General features: G+C 33.0%; 1 pseudogene; it reads right to left on the reverse strand.

Moving 5' to 3' along the window:
- Positions 1 to 17,231: 17,231 nt before the first annotated feature.
- Positions 17,232 to 17,843, reverse strand: LOC145674130 (ras-related protein Rab-24 pseudogene; annotated as a pseudogene).
- Positions 17,844 to 20,031: the final 2,188 nt, after the last annotated feature.

Consider the following 20,031-nt stretch of genomic DNA (forward strand, 5'->3'; position numbering starts at 1 on the left):
CTCATGTTAACGTGGGATCCGAACCAAATGAGCTCCCACCAGGAATCAAACCTTAGTTTCCCGATCCGAAGTTGCGTACGCTAACCAATTGGACACGAGGTATTCCATAAGAATCCATGTCAATGAAAACAGGTTTCATCAAGGATCGATATTTAGAAGGGAACAAATACTCTCTTTAACAAATCTTCACATGTCCTATATATATATATATATATATATAAAGCATTTCTCTTACATTGTATTTGTTCCTCATATAACAGTATAGTCTCAGTGTTTCTAACTTTGTACGATAAAAACTAATAATAAATAAATAAATAAAAACTTTTACCCCTACATGCGTTCCAGAGCAAAAGTGAATTCAACGATTGGCAATCGTCGGAATCCTGAGCTACCAAGAGATAAGTAGACGGAATATTTATTCATCATCATAATAATAGCAATGGTATTTTCCAATATTTTAGCTATTATTTCTTCATTTTAAAATTTTAGCTTTACAGATAACCCATTACGAGTAGTTTCGTCTAGATGTGCTATCTTTTAGAACTGTTCATTTTAACCATGTAACTATTAATAACAGTAATTATTAGCGTTACCATTGTTAAGAAATTAATCTATATATTAATAGCAGTGTGTGTGAACAAAAAAAAAAGACAAAAACAAAAAGACACACACACACACACACACAAAAAAAAAAAAAAAAAAAAAAAAAAAAACAGATCCAAATTGAAAGTGACTATGTTTGTGACTCTTAATCTCTTGAACCACCCTACTGATCTTGATCAAATATTTGAAGTAGACTCAGCACTGGCCTAGGAGTGTTTTTAGCTATTCACTTTGAAGGTAAAACTTAGGGAGAGGGGGAAAAGGGGTAATTATAAAAAAAAAATAAATAAAACTTAATAACTCTTGAACCACTCGATCGATCTCGATCAAACTTTCAACATAGATAAGGTTTGGACCTGGAATGTTTTGCATTTAACTTTGACGGCACAATGTAGGAGAGGGGAAGGTGACATATATATGTAAAAAAAAAAAAAAATGATATTCGGGCCTTGGATAATTTTTATTATTTAACTGATCTCGATCAAATTTTCAACATATATGACATTCGGACCTGGTATAATTTTTATTATTTAACTTTGACGATGCAACGTAGGGGAGGGGGAGAAGGAGATAATCAAAGTTTCAACCACCTAACCGATCTCGATCAAATTTTCATCAACCTAGATGAAGTTCGAATCTGAGATAGTTTTTGTCATATCACTTTAAGGGAGGAGGAGAGACATTTGAAAGGAGGGGGAGAGACACTTGAAAATGATCGAAAATGATCGATATTAGTGTCAAATCTATAGCTTTTGGTGTCGCTGAGATGAACAGTGACACTTCTGTTTTTGGGGCCGCTGAGATGAACAATGATACTTCCGATGCCGTGCCCCGCAACATGGGGAGAGGAGAGGGATATATAAAAATCGCTGAAAATGACCAATATCAAAGAGCGCTTTAGTAATAGTAAAAACGAACATATTACTATTTTTCCTTAATTTAACTTAGCGAAATCGGGGTGCGTCTTAGATTCGAGGACGTCTTAAATTCGAGTAATTCTCTAGAAATTCTTAATTAAAGATATTATTAACGAGTTATTAAAACTACTTTGGTAGCCATAAATATTTTTAATTTTGTATCATATTCAATCATTCAGATAACAATAGTGTCTTGCGCAGGACGTGTGGGTTTGCTAGTCTCTTTATTGTCAGTGTTTCAATTTTAGAGATAGTCGTTAGGATTAAGGACACACGCAGACTTTTCAAGTATAGCACTTCATCAAGTCCGTAGAAGCAGGTGAGAATATTGGAGAAAATTCATTATTTTATATGTCAAATTTAAATATATTCTTTTTAACTGGATTGATTTTTCCTCCCCTTTTGTGTATTGCAAACAAAATCTCTAGGGGTGAATTTTTTAAAGAGTCATTTTCTTTCCCTTTATTAATATAGTTTCCAAAAAAGAAAAAAATATATCATTCCAGCACGGGTAGGTACTGAATATAACTTATTTATTTATTTATTTATTTACGTATTTACTGTAACAACACAACAGGCATTCTACACATTTGCAGTGTTTGTTTGTATATATGATAAACGACATTATTTTGTACAGAAAAAATACAGAAATTTTTACTGTTTCACTAATTCAGCTTATCAGGTTACAAATTGTATTTCTAAACACTCTTTCAGACATTTTGAATACATCTATCACTTCACACTTTCCTTCAATATTATTATAGTAAGATCTTATTCTTCATAAAGGGATGTATATTGGATGTCAGTACGTGCTTTCTTACAGTACAGAGCACTGCTATTGCTCGACCTCGTTTCAGACTTCGGAGCATGCAGAAATATATTAAAACTTAGTTCTATATTTGGATAGAGTGTGTACTAGTTTCTGTGTAATTCATTGAACCGCTTGCGATAGATCCCATAGTTTTCCAGCTTGAGCGTATTAATGTCATTTTGCAATTTCGACAGTTTATAACTCTGAAAGGAGACGATTATTGACTCAGGTTCATTAGAACTTTTTTCTTTCACTTGATATAAGAAATGATCTCCCGAAATGTTTCGGTGAAGTTACCTTGCACCCTGTATATTAATATATGTATTAGTGGTAATAGATGGAGTCCTATTCTACAGAAATACTTCTATCATTGCAACTAATGTTAAAATTGAGTAAATTTCTATACCAAGACGAAGAAATGACAGGGAAATGAAATACATGGTTAACATCTCAATTTGCGGTAAATGTCCTGCAGTGAACACAGAAGGTTTTACGATTACATTAAAATCACAGAAAAGCATCGATAACGATGTCAATTAAATAATGAAACTGAATTAAAGTTCTTTCCACGTTACGCTTATTCGCCAGTCCACCATCAACTTGCAATTCGTGAATGTGAACAGTGTCAGACTTCTATAACCCTCACCGTTGCATTTATAACTAACTAACTAAACTAACTAACTCTATGGCCTATGGAACCCGGAGGTTCAGTGCCGCGTTCACAAAAGCTCTCCACTGACTTCTATCCTTAGCTAACTGCATCCAGTTTCTACTTTGTATTCCTATCTCTACGAGATCCATCTTAATATTATCCTCCCATCTGCGCCTAGGTCTTCCTAATGGTCGTTTTCCTATGGGTCTTCCAGTCAAGACTTTGAAAGCGTTTCTACTTTCTTCCATTCTAGCTACATGGCCTGCCCACCTAAGCCTCCTAGACTTGACGACCCTAACAATGTTGGGTAAACCGTATAAACTATGTAGTTCCTCGTTATGAAGTTTCCGCCATTCCCCATTCTCGTTCCTCTTGGGTCCGAATATTCTTCTCAGGATCTTGTTCTCAAATACTTTCAGTCTATGTTCTTCCCTCAGAGTAAGTGACCATGTTTCGCAACCATATAGAACAACAGGCATGATTATCGTTTTATATATTTTAAGCTTCAAATTCCTCGACAGAATTCGCGACGACAAGAGATTTTGAACCGAATAGTAACACGAATTCCCTGCTTTTAGTCGACATTTAATTTCTTCGTGAATATGCATTTATAACTATTATCCATATATCTATAACGCATGATTTCAATACTGCACTCCTTCGTTTACTTTAACCGGGCTCTAATTGTCTACACCTTCTGTGAGTAGCCCCGGAGCAGAATATTAACGCCCTCGTTCAAACTAACACATATCCTTGTGTTTTGTTTACTGCACTTCACTCCATCATTCATATCATATGCTCTCATAACATAATTATGTCTGAATAACAAGCATGAATAAATAAATAAATATAACAAATTCTGAACCCATTCCAAATTCCTTATTTACTATTAATTTGATGTCACTGGCCCGAGAGGGAAGGTTTAACCTTCTGCGGCCCGCCTATCTTAGGATGGGAATGAAACTGCACTTAAGAAAAAAAAAAGTTCTCAACTCTTAGAAGTACTAGAACGCTACGCACTTCGGGTTCCGTATTCTCTGCCACAACGAACTTCTATCCTGGAGGTTTATCGTTATTCTTAATCTTCTTCGTCTCCACTCTCACTACATAGTCAACCGAATCACTACCGCTGATACTCTTATTCATAAACTTTTGGAACAAGATCCTATTATAGCACGGTACGCATATCTGCCAATCGAACATCTGTCAAAAATGCCAATATCAAAAACATACGAAATTTCAAAAATGAACTATTTAATTTTTTGTGTAACAAAATGTATTATCATATTAATGAATACTTGGGTGATAGTTTGTAAAATAATGTAAATCAATTATATTGAAATGTCTTCTTATTATTTGACAAGTCCTATGTACTGGTCTCTGACCAATAATGTACGACATGGATGAATAAACAATGAATGAATGAATGAATGAATGTCAATCTGTGAACAGCAAAACCCTTTTCAGAACTACAATCCTAATTGTGCATCTATTTACTTTATCCATATATTGATCTTTCATGATTTCACTTTTGCATAAACCTCTGTTGACTAACCTCTGTTGATTTCAAAGTCAGACGCACTCGCCAATTAAAAAATCATGGTCGCCAATATCTCTCACATACAAATTATAAGAGCCCCCTTTCCCCCCGGCCTTTGCTTTGACAAAGAAGGAGATTACATCAGGGCATAAAATTTCAAAACCAGACAATTAAATTCAGGATAATCAATTTGAATTGGACAACTCATATACATGTTAAAAAATATATCTTACCTTAAGATTTAACGTTTGTGTAACTCTCTGTCTCTGCGCAGAAGTACCAGTTGTCGATTGCAGTTTTCGGATCAAAGTCCGTAAGTGAAGGGCCCCTGATGGAAATTGTGAGCAAATCATCCAGTGTGTCAGTCCTAAGTGGATTGCTGTAGGCAGTGTTAACTCTGTTGAGACTACTGAAGCCTCTCTCACATGAAGCAGTACTCACAGGTAAAACTGCACAAAATGTGACCATTTCAATTGAGGGTGGGAAAGGAGGGGCGAATTACAACGTTGTGAAGACTTTGCCTTCTATGTCCGTTGTGAAGACTTCACACTCCGTGTTTTCTCCCACTCAGTGACAATTATTTTTGTGTGAAACATAAACTGCGCAGCCCTATGAGTTTAGGCAGAAATCATTCCTGCTGCACATTCCTGCCAATGGCGACCTGGCGACCGGAAATTTTGCGCCCTGATATATATCTATATATATCAGTCAAACAACAACTTAGAATATTCATTTATCATTGTACCCTACTTTCCAACCATAAATTGCAGCCTGACAACCATGTCACATTCCAACGACCACCAATATACTGTCTCACTGTCCATATAAGGAGGCATTAGCTTAACTTCTACGGCTTGCAAATGTATGATGGATATGAAAATCATTGCGAAAAAAAAAAAAAACCTCCATGAGTATGAAAGCTGGGTGAAAACTAGTCACGAATAAAAACAGTCTAAGAGTTTCTTTTAAGACAAAATTAAATAAAAAGCACTGGTAAAAATATTTAGAGCTATACAAACGCGGGAATACAGAAAGAGAACTCCATGATTTGTAACATTCATCGAGTATTATGAAGCTAGTTCTATAAGAATTTCTAACATGGGAAGAACATGTCTCTTGCAACGGAAATATTCGAAGCATGTCTAGATTTCGTTGAGGAATCTTTAAAGACTGCGAAGTTTATGGAAATTTAAAGGATGGGTTAGAACATGTTTGAGGTGATTGAATAGGATTGAACACCATAAAATAAATTGGTGAGCTTTCATTTCTCGGTTTTAAATCTTCGGACCTCTTAAGCCATGGAGTTGGCCGGGCAGACGATAAAGTAAATAAAATAATAAAGGAATATTTAAAAAATAATAAAATTAAATAAAAAATAAAATAGAAAAGTGTTAATTACTTTAGTAGTTTTCCTCCGACTTTTAAGATCGATATAATGCTTTAGTTGTATGAAACCAGTTCTACTCTTCAGGAAAGCAAAATTATCTAATATACAGAGGTCAAATTCTAGATGTTCAAGTAAAATTTTAGACGATATTTACAATTTAAAAAAAAAAAAAACAGTCAATCGAAAAGTGTCATCATTTTCTAAAAGCACATCAGCGAACATATCCAATACCTTTCTGAACTAACAGGAGATTCTATCAGGCCGATTGAATTTTTGCTGTATAATGTACTTCCTACGCTGATATTTTTAAGAAATATCAAGCGAAGAATGAATAATTAACTAATAAGTAAACTTTCATCGAACCTGTTACTTCAATTCCTTCCTAACATACATATAATACATACAAAGATTTAAAAAATGAATACAAAATAAATCAAAAGTTACAAGGAAACCTATGTACAGTTCGCCTTACCACTTTTTTCTTTTAAATAGTGATTCCCAACATCGATACTTTACTCCCATAGAAGTGTGAGGAAGAAAATAAAAGAAGAATTGGAAAGGAGGAAAGGGAAAGTAACAGAGATTCAACTAAGCGATGAAGGGATTGTATGTAGAATTAAATGCAAAGAATGTGCTATGAGTTATAGAGGAGAAACAGGAAAGAAGTTAGAGGAAAGGATTAAACAGCACAAGGACAATGTGAGATCGAAGAGAGTTAATAATGCTATATATAAACATGTGAAGAAGACAGGACATGAAATAGACTGGGAAGGCGTAGAGGGGCTGCAAAGGGAGAGAAGAAGCATTGTAAGAAAATGGAAAGAGGCTGAATGGATACGGAAGGAAGAAAGTGAGGAACTTATGAACTGGAGTATGGACTAAATATACATGATGTATGGAGAAAGATATTGGATAAAGCAGAGAAGAAAGAAGAGGTAGAAACAGGTGTATTGAATAGCAGATAGCCAATTAAAAGTTTATGTTTCTCAAAAGTGAAAGTTATCATTTAGAATACAAAGCTGTACCAATTAAAAGTTTAGCTCTCAAGTGAAAGTTAGATCATTAAAAGTTCCATATGTAATTAATTAAAATTTTTCAAAAATGAAAGGATGAATCTGATTGGTTCATAGATATGATCTCTTCTCATTTTAAGAAGTATATAAGCTGTAATCTTAGAAATTGTAATTCATATTGTGTCTGATGAAGGCAAAGTTAATTTGCCAAAACTGTAACGCTATTATTTATTAGTAAACATATACTTTGGTCAGAATGTGTATTTTATTGTATACAAGAAGTTCACAAGAAGTACAAAATGAGTGGTATTCAGAAAGAAGAATTCATTTGGATATTAGTATTTATTACGCTATTTGGTAGCAACTCACTAAACTGAAGCATGTAACTTTCGTAATCGTATCGTCGCCAAATATATTTGCTTTTGATAACGTAATTACTGGTTTTGGATAGAATACTTGTAGAAATTTATTGAGATAATTTCAACACGAAGCAATACGGAGTAATAGTTAGGTTTTGCTGTTGATCTAGTTTTAGATTATTATGCATTTAATTTTCAATTTATATTTATTACAACATTCTTTGTATTATTGCTACTGTAATGCATTGTCGATTTCTAACTCGATTTCTAGCTATATGTTTCAAAGATATAAACTATTAATAAAAAATAAAAAATTATATTAAATAAAAATTCTACTTGGAGTTACAGAAAGGAAAACAAGTTGACACCTTTAAGGTGCACTCTATGACTTCTTATTTTTTATTTGATATTGTTGTTAACTATTTCAGTAGAGCCGCAAATATCCGAGATAATGTGAATGTGACTAACCTTTGATAATACAGACTTCCTGCAAAATGGAAGGCAATGCTGTACATACAGTAGTAAATACAATACTGTGAGGTACAGAACTAAATAGTCTATATGAATTGCTGTACAGTACTTTCAATTATTCTAGTTTAAGTTGAAAAAAGAAAAAAATAAAATACAGAAATAAAATTTAAAAAATGATAAAACTCACAGTACGGTATTTTTCAAATGTACTGTACACTCATGTCCAAAATTATTGTCGCATATCTATAAATATGTTGTTGTAGGAATATAATTTGATAACGAATTCGCCCGGTATTTCTTATAATGTTAGTACGTGCATAATCGGCAAAGACATGTATGTGGCAAATTTCAAAAGAGAAGTAAATAATAACAATAAAACAAAAATAAAACTTTCTTGTCCATTTAACAACATTTTTGTTTTGCTCATTCTAATTTTCGTATTTATAATTCTTTTTCTATGAAATTTAGCACAAATATACATTTTCCGATTATACACATAGTATCAGTATTAAAAGTACCCTCCAAAATCATTATCAAATTATATTCTTACAAGAAGACAGTTATAGATATGCAACAATCATTTTGGACATGAGTGTACATCATAAAATAATCTTGAAGTTCCGAAGACAATTGTTGACAGGAATACAGATGGTTGTGGAGACTGAGGCTGGGATGGCATGTTATTGTCTTAGACTTGTAATCTGCTCTATCCAAAAATGCATGATTCTGAATCGTTCAGTGGCGGCGCAAGGGAGTCCCCCACAGGAAGTTGGGGATCCTGGATATTCTGTTAGAACAGATGGGTCCGATTCATGACAGATAGAACAACGTACCACCAAGTAACAGAAAATCATTGAAAGACCATCAATGTTTTGAACAAAATCAAGATGGCGAAGGATTTTTGGTGTGTTGTGCTTGGTTGTAGAATTACAGTTGGGACTGAATTTAGTAGATAAAATGAAATTAAGCAAAATTGTTACATCTGCAGGTTCATGAGCCACAATCATGATTTGTGTGCTTAAGGAGACAGACATTATTCATACGTAATGATTTTAGAAGAATTGATCTAATGAGAATTTGCGAGAAAATAGGGGTATCTAAAAAAAAAACCGAAAATAGGAACAATAGATACAATGTTCTTCATCACGAACTCACTTGGTCGTAGATCTAAAGTGGAACCCTTGTCATATGAGTGCACACTAACACTGAGTTACCATGTACCCTTTCTCCCCCTCCCACTATGGGGTCCCGGGTTCAAACCCTGCTCCCGCCAAGTGAACTTCGTGGTGGACAAACACCGTGTGCGTGGGTTTTCTCGGGGTTCTCCCGTTTCCTCCCACTTTCTTCATTTCATTCATTTCTCATAATCACCGTCTCCCTTAGCCTAACCGGCATAACCGTGGGACGTAAAACTCAAAAATTTCATTTCATTTTCCCCCTCCCACTAAGCGAACAACAGATTGTTTACAACGTATGGGAGCTGATGACACATAAAAACAACAATTCTGGATATGTAACAAAAAGAGGGATAGGTAGTGTTAAGAAGGTAGATATCAAGGGAAGAGTTAATAGCTTATCCTTTCAGATTTATTTGAAACAAATTAACATTCCATAGTGTTGCCTCTTAGGCTAAAGGAGGCGGATAATTAAAGAAATATGAAAAGAGTTAAGGGAATGAATATATGCTATACAACAGGAGAACCGCGAGGAAACCCATGGACACTTCTGGAAAGACCCTGCTAATTGCGATGACCAAGATGAAAAATTTCCTGTCCATGTGAATCATGTGTAGTTAGTAATACGAAATATGGCACAATATTGCTAGACAGTAACAATGGTGAGAATGTCATTGATGGATCAGGAGCACACGGACATGTCTGGGAACAATCTACACTGAAAGTAATCCTCCTCCCTTCACCTCCCCCTTCTCTCCTTGATGTATGAACATACGAGATTATTTCAGGGACAGCGAAAACAAATTACAGGTTAATTGAAAACCTTAAATAATAATAATAATAATTCTTGTCGGGCTATCAGTAGGTGAAGATATTTACATCCGACGTTTCGAGTGCAAACATCGTATTGATCTTCAAGGATTGTAATGTTATGCCTATATATAAACTTAATTGTTTTTTTTTAATTACTGTATACGATGTGATTATAATTACAATGTGATTATACAATAGAGATTTAATTATATTTGGAAGTTGTACAATGAGCTGCTTAGATATTCATCTACTGTATAAAATGTGTTATTTAATAGCAGCTTGCACAGAGTTGACAAAGAAACTCTTTTTATGAGTATTTTTTATATACACACAGGTAGCTTATTATTCAATTTTACACCCAATATTTATGATCTTCCTTATGCAGATATTCCATGATGCACAGTAGACAAGCTTCCTTTTCCACGCGTAAGACAGTTGTGGTGTCACCATCTCTTTTAACATTATCCAAATGATCTCAAGTGATTTTGAGAAGTTCAAATAATATGTACAAAGATGGAACTGTCATCATATTCAATGATTCAAATAGTTTCTTACAACTGGTACGTTTTGTTGATTTTGTAATGATTCTTATGACACACTGTTGTTGTTTGCAGTATTCTAAAGTTGTGGCGAAGACCAACAGAAGGCAATTCTATATTTAATATGAGAATATAATATGGTATAGTACAAGGACATAATTGATTGTAGATTCAGTATTGGGACTAGAGTTCGTATTTTGTACATAGCCTGGACTAAGTTTTGGCTTACTTTGTCTATGTGTTCTTGCAAATTATTATCTAGATGTGAAAATTTATTATCTAGATACATACCTAAAATTTGTACGGTATTAGTAAATGTACGTACTTTATGATACATGATTACCTGCGGTAGTTGGTGTTATGTTCTGAGAGATAAAAGGTAGAAAACACACTTTGTTTTATCTGCATTGAGTTTTAAATTATTTGCAGAGAACCATTGCGTAAGCTGGGATGTTGTAAGATCAATGGCTTCTTGCAAGGTATCTCTGTCTTTTTCAGTTACAATTACTGTTGTATCATCAGTAAACACGAGTATATTACCCTTTTATATATTTAAGAATAAATCATTAAGATACAGAAGAAAGAGTATAAATTCTAGAACTGACCCTTGTGGAACACCTTTTCTATTTATTTGTTCATTTGATTTTATTTTGCCAAGAGTTTCAGATGTTTCGTCCATATGAAGAATTTGTACGATTAGTTTATGATCACACAAGTACGATTTGAACCACTATAAAGCAATACCTCTAATATAATATTTTTCTAATTTACAAAAAGTTACATCATGATCTACACAATCAAAAGCCTTTGAACGATCACAATATATGCCTACGTGGTTGGCTTTTCGATTAACAGATGTTATAGCTACTTTGATATGTTCATATATGGTATTAACTGTGGATTTGCCGTTTATAAATCCGTGTTACGTTTTCGAGATTAAGTCTTATTAATTAACGAAACTTAGCAGTCGCTTACATACTAGTTTTTCAGCAGGTTTTGAAAAAATAGAAGAAAGTGAAATGGGACGGTAATTTTCTATTTATTTTCTACATCCTTTTCTGAACAAGGGTTTGACGACTGAGTTTTGATGCATGAGTTGACAAAATAACTCATTAATGATATCCGCTAATACAGGCGCGAAAAATATGGATACACTTCTTCAAATGAAACTGTGGAATGTCGTCCATTCCTGCAGACCTTTTATTATCAAATTTACGTACTGCTTCCATAATCTCTTGTGGGGAAGTTGGGGAAGGAAAATGACTTATTAATATACTTAAGCGACTGCAGTCTACTTGTACCACTTATGGTAGATATATCACGAATAGCTTTCTCCACAACGATACAAAAGTGATTATTTGAGTGCTCGGAAACCAATTTTGGGTCATTTACTGTTAAGTTACTGTCTTTTAAAAGTAACTCTATATTTTTGTGTTTTTCTTTCACCTTTCTTAATTCACACTTTATTATGTTCCACGATTCTTTGCTATTATTGTATGCACTGTTAATTATATTACTGTAATAGTTCTTTTTGGCTTTATTAATGACTTTTTTGTACAGGGATTCATACTTTTTATAGTAATCAAGACTTTTTGTATTATTTGCTCGTTTGCTAAGATTGAATTGTTCTTTTAGTTTCATACCAGAATTCTAATGCTATTTTTAATCCACGGTTTGTTATGTGTATTATTTACCAATTGAACTGCAGGAAGATCCAGGGAAATGAGTTGGTTCAAATATTGTGATAGTTGAAACTTGGTAACACATTGAAGAATGTATCGCGCATTGTAATTGATTCTTTTGTATCTATATTAAAATCACCGCATAGCACAACTGTATCATATGTATTGATAACTTCACTTAATTTTTTTTAAAGAATAGAAACCAGGGGTGATATACTACAATAATAATTTGGTTAGTTGTTTTACTTGGTAATACTATTGCTATATATTCAAAGTATCAATAAATGTTTTCTGTCTTATCAATTACTTTGGAGCGTGAACTTCTTAGCATGTTTTTCATTAATATACAAACACCCCCACACTTCATTGTATTTCTACAATATTTAGAAACCATACTATAACTGGAATAATTATTTGTTCATTTAACTCAAGCCATTGTTCTGATAGACAATCCATCTATATCATATATCGCTAACATAACTTCTAGATCAATTAGTTTTTTCCTAACTAATTGTATATTTTGATGGACTATTAATAAATCATTGAACTCTTTATTCTTAATGTTACAAGGTTGGTGATACAGTCATTACTAATGTTACCTTCATGAAAGATTTAGGTACTGTCTTTGATAATAAATTATTATTCAATAAACACATTGAAAGTATTGATTGTAAAACATGAAGATACCTGAGTTTAGTCCAAAAATATGTTCACTGTTATATTTTGTAATTGTAAGAAATCATCTAGAAAATTATTAAAATGTGTGGAACAGATATACTCAATATTCTTCCAATAATCTAGATTCTATTCAAAATTTATTTCTTGCCTGGTTAATATGGAAATTTAAGAAACATTTTAAGGAACATGAGTGAAAATCGACTCAGGAAGCTATACTGACATTAGATTTATTAAGATTAGCCAAGAGAAGGGAATTATTTAAATTTAAAATGTTACATATTTTAGTAGATAAATTATATTTGTCTCATATTTTAAATGTTTATGTTCCAAGAAGTAATACAAGGAATTAGTAGTATAGATCGGAAATCTCTGCATGTTAATATATGATTTTGCATGTCTTTAGCTTTTCTAAAGCATGTATTGTTTTAGTATTTGTATATTGTTTTAGTTTGTTCTTGTACTTAGCATTCTATTGTATATATATTTATTTAATACTAGCAGAATACCCGTTGTTCGTATGGAAAGAATACGTTTCATTTTGGACATAAAGAGCTCAATTTGGATTTAAGCGGCATCAGAATTGTCGCTGTTCATCTCAGCGACGCCAAAAACTATGGATTCGACACTAATATTGGTCATTTTCGAATCATTTTAAAATATCTCCTCCTTCCCTAAATTGCACCGTCAAACTGAAATAATAAGAATCATCTCAGGCTCGAATCTCATCTATGTTGAAAATTTGATAGAGATCGGTCTCGTGGTTCAAGAGGTACGAAGTCACAAACATAGTCACAAACATATATATATATATATATATATATATATATATGTGTGTGTGTGTGTGTGTGTATTTTATGTACTGAGGAAATTGTAATATGATTGTTATCTGTAATTTCCATATTCAATAAAAATATTATTTAATCGGAATACATTTCTACCGATTTGGATCAGATGGTCGTATATGTTCGCATCCTCTAGTATAAAAGCCTTGAAACAGGTATTGAAGGGACGATTTCCACAGGGTCTTATGATTGTAAGTAGCTGTAATTTTAGTTATACAGTATAACAGATTATTCAGTGTTACTTTTTTATTTACTTACACTAATTTTCATTTCTTTTTCTACTCCTTGAAGGATGCTTGGCCATAACAAGTGAAATATGAGGCGCAATTAAAGTACTTAACGAATTGATAATCTTAAGTTCTTTTCTAAATTATAAGTTCTTGATTATTTCCACTAAATTCTTGGGATCTGCAAGTTCCTGAGATTTAAGTATCAAAATACTAGATGGGGTTGATCACCATTCAGGGATTTTGAAATTTCTTTACAAAACTCAGTAGAGAGAAGTAAAACTCATCAAGTGGGTACTCTAAAGATGGTAGCTTATTATTTTTTATCTTTTGGAAGATCAACTCCATTTGTCTTGTTTTCTGTTTTGCGATAACATTGTTAACTCGTTATTTCAAGGTGTCTTTCTTAGAAAGGTTATCTCAAGAGCTAGTCTGGTCAAGTGCCTAGAATCCAAGTGAAACGGTAATATGAGGAGTTCTTGTGTGTGAAGGAGAGAGACCACCCGCTTTGGCAGCCAATAGAACTTTTAGTTTTCAGCAGTCTTCAGTTTAGGCAGTTTGTCCTCGTGTTCAGTAGTAGCGCCGTAGCTATAGACAGCATTTCATTATCGAATAAAATGAAACAACTAATAATAACATAATGTGTGTCCGTCTCTCTCTCTGTGTGTGTGGATGTGTGTGTGTGTGCCATCACTTTTTTCGCATAGAAGAGATTCACCTAGATTCACCAAATTTTGTACCCAGATCTAACCGCGTACAAAGCCGTTTTTTCTTCAATTTTCACCTCTTGGGATGGTTTGCGGGGGCTCAAAATGTATGCCAAAACATATGAACGTTTTTCGCTTTTTCTAAGAACGCCTGATATGTATGCAACTAACATTGCCTAATGATTATGCGGGCTTACGTAACAGCGTAGGCTAAATACCCGGCAATGGAATGCTTGTGGAAAAATTCTTTAGAGACACTATTCCTCCTTTCCTAGGTTCTGAATTAAGACCAGGAAGGATAGGTGCTTACTCTTTTTATCCAAATTCTGAATAAGAACCCAGTAACAACGGATGCTTACAGCTAGTAAAGGAATTAAGATTTAGGATTTAGATTTCTGGGCTTTCGACATCTAAGACCATTTAGCCCGTCACGAGTTGAGGGATGACGTCCCTCGGCTAGCACACTATCCGAAGAAAGGGAAGGAAGGAAGCGGCTTGGTACCTATAAGGGAGGCACCACCCCGGAATTTGCCTGGTGTGAATTAGGAAAACCCAGGATAACCTCATTCAGGGTGGCTGGCCTGAAAAAGCGTGTTACACTTTTTCGACCGAGTGACCCCACCGGGAATCGAACGCAGAACAGCTAATAAAGGAATAAAAGGTAGAATGGAAAATATAACTACGATTCTCTGTAGAGGTACCTTGAGTATTCTAAGATTCCTAACTATCTTCCAGCTTTACTATTAGATTATATTACAAAATACAATTATTGAACGATTTTTTTCAGGAATTTTTTTTCTCCATTTTGCACTTATGTTTACTTATTGGATAACACCTGTAGAAGACTTCAATTTTCGAAGAACTCTGCGAATCACGTTCAAAAATTAGTTCCTTCAGAAAAATATTGTTTCGTCAATAATTTTTGAACATAATAAAGAATAACAGTAGTGCGTTTTCTGTTCCAAATTAGATAACTTCCCTTCAGTTATGCAAGAGGCTGTATCAAAATCCACCTATCCGTCTGGAAGTAATTGGGAAAAGAAAATCCATCGTACCAAAGAATTTTGTACTTGTTACCAAACATATAAAATAACATAGATAGTTACTTTGAGTCTTGCAAGTTGTACGAGACAAGTGGCTCGCACGGAAACATACTCAGCTAAAAAAATTTTGAAGGAAGGGAAGAAAAAAGAAAAAATAAGTTTCGGTATAGAGCAAAGAAATAGCAGAGGTAGAGGGATAATTTAGATACCAGTGAAAATAGTAAAAAAAAAAATAATAATAATTCTCTACCTCATAGATACAAATAATTGTCTTCACAAAACCCCAACGTATTAAAATTAGTTATAAATGAAAGAGAATAACAGAATTTATCATAATTACTTTTCAAGGAACATTCTAGTTTGGCATCAAAGAAATTAGATTATAGTTAATTTTGACAGCATTGTTTGTAGATAGTTATTCTTTGGTGTTCTTATACATTTTAATGTGATTTTCACGACGTGCTTTTAACTGTTTTTCCCATATTCTGTTGATGGACGTATACTACCGCTTGCCCTTGTTCTGATCTCCGAAGTATAGTGAAAGAAGCTTTACTTGTATCTTGCTCACTATAGCTTTGAAAACATCCTCACCATTAATAAAACAAAATTGACCAAAACACCAAATATAGATTAATAATTCTTGTGTAATAGTTTCGGAAATTTAATATTACTTTCATCAGACACTTTATCATTTGGTTCTTCTCCTTATTGTGTCTCAAACGTGCTGTTTCTCTGCTTGTTTTCTCCATAGGCTTCACCTTCTTGTACATTTCCTCATATGTCCCGAATCTTTCTAATTCTTCTATGTTTTCACATTTTCTTTTGTAAAACTCTTCTCTTGTTCTGTCTGTTTCCCTTCGTAAATCGTTATTTAACTTCCTGTACATTTTTCTACCATTTTCTGTATCAATCTATTCAATCTATTCCCACATTTTCCTTTCCCCCATTTCTTGCAATATATATACGTTGTCAGTGTTGTTTCGAAACACCCTGTACATATATATATATATATATATATATATATATATATATATATATATATATATATATATATATATATATATAGATATAGATAGATAGATAGATAGATAGATAGATAGATAGATAGATAGATAGATAGATAGATAGATAGACACAGAGAAAGAGAGAGAGAGATTAATATACAGGATACTATCAAAGTTTTCATATCTTTCATTATTATAATAATATTTTTCTTATTAAATGTTCAACAAGAATTGTAGATTGAAGAAATTGAATGAATATAATCAAAGCTATTATTTTCTTCTGCCTTATAACAAATCTCAAAGCTACAAATATTATAAGATTATCTAAATTTATAATTTCAGGTTCATTTAATGGTTGTAATAGCCAAACTGACATTGACACTTTCAGTGGAGTAAAAATTTTCAAATAATAAAACATAGCCAGTATTACTTTCCGATTTATTTGTATCTGAAGTTCAGTTGTCACATACGATTTGTGTTTCAACATTAATTTTACAGAAATATGGGAGAAATCCACTTATTACAGTGTATCAATTATCACTTTTTCCAATTTAGAGATGGATTTTGTTAAAGTCTGTGACTAGTGAATAAACTTTACAAACCATGAAGCTTTAGTAAACTTGTAGCAATTTTAATTACAGAAGCTGTAATTTGAATTTTAAAAGAATGAGATATGTAAATGATTCTTCGTAAACAATTTAGCTTATTTCGGATATTAATAATTAAAATTTAATCTTTTAACATCGTCCCGATGTTTCAGTTAAATGTTTATACACCACAATGTTTTTGGAAGAATGAGAGCTGTTTTCTATCGAATTGTTCAAGTTCGATATTATAATCTATCATTTTCAAACTATTTGGGTCAGCCATGAAGTCATCAAAAACCATCTGAAATAATTCGTCCACATTTTCACCAGTCTTGCTCGACGTTTCCATATACTTTGCTCCCACAGCTTCTGCAAAACTTTGTACTCCGCTCTTTTCTAGTCTTCTTTCAGCTAGCTGCTCCTGTACCAAGTCAAGCTTTGTTCCACATAAATAAATACGACATCCATCAGTTAACTTCTGTAGTTCACTCACCCAATATTTAGCTTTAATCCATGATCTTCTGCAGGTAATATCAAAACAAACAATGGCAGCGTGGGCTCCAGTAAAGAATGTATGACACAACGCGTTGTATCGTTCTGTTCCAGCTGTGTCCCAAACTCCCATGATGACGCTTCTGCCTTTTGCTTCGAAAGTACGTCTTTTTAACTCTCCACCTATGGTGCTGTAGTAGGTAGCATCAACGAAACGCCTCATGGTATATCTGTAGAAAAGACTGCTTTTGCCTGCTTTATATCTTCCTAAGATAATCACTTTTAAGTCTACTCGGCCCATATTGTCTCCTGTTTCTGATGTGTGAAATTTTAAACTGAAATATTTTGAATTTTAGTAAGAATAGATTACAAGAAAATGTGCTAATACTTTTATGCAAAATTTCATGGATACTAATCACAACAATGACATTCAATTTAACTATTGTTGTATATAATTGTTCAAAGTAGCTGTTCAATAATAAATACAAACAAATAAATTATCAGAAAAGATCCGAAACCAAAATCTGAGATACAAAACTCAAATGTTAAAGAAGACAATGATCTAAAACGAATAATAAAATAAGTGAAATAATGATGTACAGGGTGTCCCAAAAGTCCCTTACAAACTGTCCTAGAAACGTGTAATTCAGAAATTGCCATGATTTGACGATATAATAATACTATATAGGCAGGAGGAACTCGATTGCTGTGGGTGATTATGGCGGCAGCCATTTTGGTATCCACCATATTGAATTGAGTTTATTTTTATAATGGTAAGGTATATGTGTGTCACATAATTTTGGGCTAGAATGTCACCAGAAACGCGGATATGAAGTTGGTTTTGAGATATTTTAATCTGTGCAAAATTATTGCTCTACAAAATGTGCTTAATGTGCTCGACATGTTCCCGTAACACATCTGTAATGGATTCTCCCATGAACATTGAAAAGAGTTTCTGGAGTTATAGCGTCATAAGCCTCAGTGATTAGTTGAAGAAGGTGACGTATACAACTTATTCAAATTGCATAAACTATGGCCTTCAGCAATGTGTGATTAAAATAGTAAATAATAGCAAACAAGTAGGGATAATCAAACAGTGTACTCGAATATGAATAGAACATAAAATGCATATAATGAAGATTTGAAGGTCCAAAATATTTAGGTGATGTACGTTCTTTGATACAGTTTATATAGGCAAAACTAAAAAATAAAGTTACATTCTGTCTAAACGAAATACATAAATGGTTCGTTTGTCAAATCTTTTTAGATCTGTTAGATCTTTTACACTATATTTCTCAAAATGTTTGAATTCATACACAAAACACGTAAGCATCTTTACTAAATTGCAATGTTAAATTTTTAAATCAAAAAATTAATTTTACACTAATTAATTAATTAATAGTTCTCACAGCGCAATGTGCTTCTTTGGTCATGTGGTATCAGTATGTTATTGAATGTAATAGATGTTAAAATTCAGGACAAAGTGAGAAATCCGTGTTTTCTTGTTTTGATCAAAGAAATTCCTGGCCTGAGACACTAGCCGACAATGATAATGTCTCAGATTCTATTTCTCACGTGCAAATTTCGGCAAAATATCAAGATGTTCAATCTCTGGAACGGTTCAAGATATTTTGTTGCCTTTTGTTTTATTTGAAAGATAATAGTTTACTGATTGAAATGATATCTTTCCTTTGGAAATATGTATTCAAGTTCTCGTGCTAAAGACTTCCGATTTTTTTTTGAAAAATAATAAAAAAATGAAAACCACAATCCCAATAATAATAATAATAATAATAATAATAATAATAATAATAATAATAATAATAATAATAATAATAATAATAATAATAATAATAATGTTGATCAGCACCATACAATTCTACATGTCCTGAGAAGAACTTCCAATTTTAAGTTTAACAGGTTTTATAAACAATGTTCATGTTTTACCTTCTGTGGCTAATGTTTTGATTGCAGTGAATTTTTAATTCTTTTTGTCTCAGAAACAATAATCCCAAAAATTCTGAGAATTGTCCAAGAGTTGTACCTCTAAGAATACTACATATTCTTAAAAGGAGAATACGCCAATTTGGTACTGAAATTTTTCATAATAGTTTTGTAAAATATCCACTTTCGGATGAATGTCCTCAATGTGATGGAATGAAAACGATAAATTAAAATAAATGGGAACAAGTGAAATGTCTTTATTCTTCTGGATTTTCTTCACAGAGTACCTTCCAAATCATGAATGGTCTTCTGAAACAATGTGGAACCACCTAGATTATTTCAGAATGTAACAGAACCTTCTCTAGAACAATCAGGAACCACCCAGACAATTCAGTGTGTCTGGCCTAGCATATAAAATAGAGGACACATGAATTTACTGTTTAGTTGGCAACAGGAAAACAAGAGAGTAGTTCACCAAATTTGTTGTCCAACAGTACCTGTAAGTTTTCGTGAGGATCCTGCCGATTGATTGAGTTCTAGGGTGT

The sequence above is a fragment of the Thermobia domestica genome, chromosome 17 (assembly GCF_964235325.1).
Source record: "Thermobia domestica chromosome 17, izTheDome1.hap1.1, whole genome shotgun sequence".
Taxonomy (NCBI): domain Eukaryota; kingdom Metazoa; phylum Arthropoda; class Insecta; order Zygentoma; family Lepismatidae; genus Thermobia; species Thermobia domestica.